Source organism: Arachis ipaensis, chromosome B06, assembly GCF_000816755.2.
Source record: "Arachis ipaensis cultivar K30076 chromosome B06, Araip1.1, whole genome shotgun sequence".
Taxonomy (NCBI): domain Eukaryota; kingdom Viridiplantae; phylum Streptophyta; class Magnoliopsida; order Fabales; family Fabaceae; genus Arachis; species Arachis ipaensis.
In genome coordinates, this window is record NC_029790.2 from 13,981,700 (window position 1) to 13,982,154 (window position 455).

The window sequence follows — 455 nt, forward strand, 5'->3', positions numbered from 1 at the left end:
ATACAATTCAATATATATTTTAAAATATGTCTCACATAATGTAATATATAAGAAGTCTTTTTTTATAAGATCTAAGATCTTTCAATCAACAACTCTCGGTAGAGAGGTCAACTTCAGGATAATATTGTCCCCTTCTCTGTAACTTATATAGTTTACATCATTTTTTCTATTCAATCCCGAACTTTCATTTTCTATTTCTTCTTTAATTTTTCAGTAGGTGACAAAAGAATATATTCTTGTCTACACTGAAAGGTGGACCAGTGATCTTCCAAACTGAACCATGTCTAGGCGGTTTAAGATATGCAGCAAAATTATAGGACATATACTGCAATGAATGATTCATAGTTAGGGCCCAAAGATAGTTTTGCTATATAATTAATCAATAACAGATATACAACCAATATTTCATAAGTTTGTTTAAAAAAAAAAAAGAAATAACTCTTTTAAGATCAACT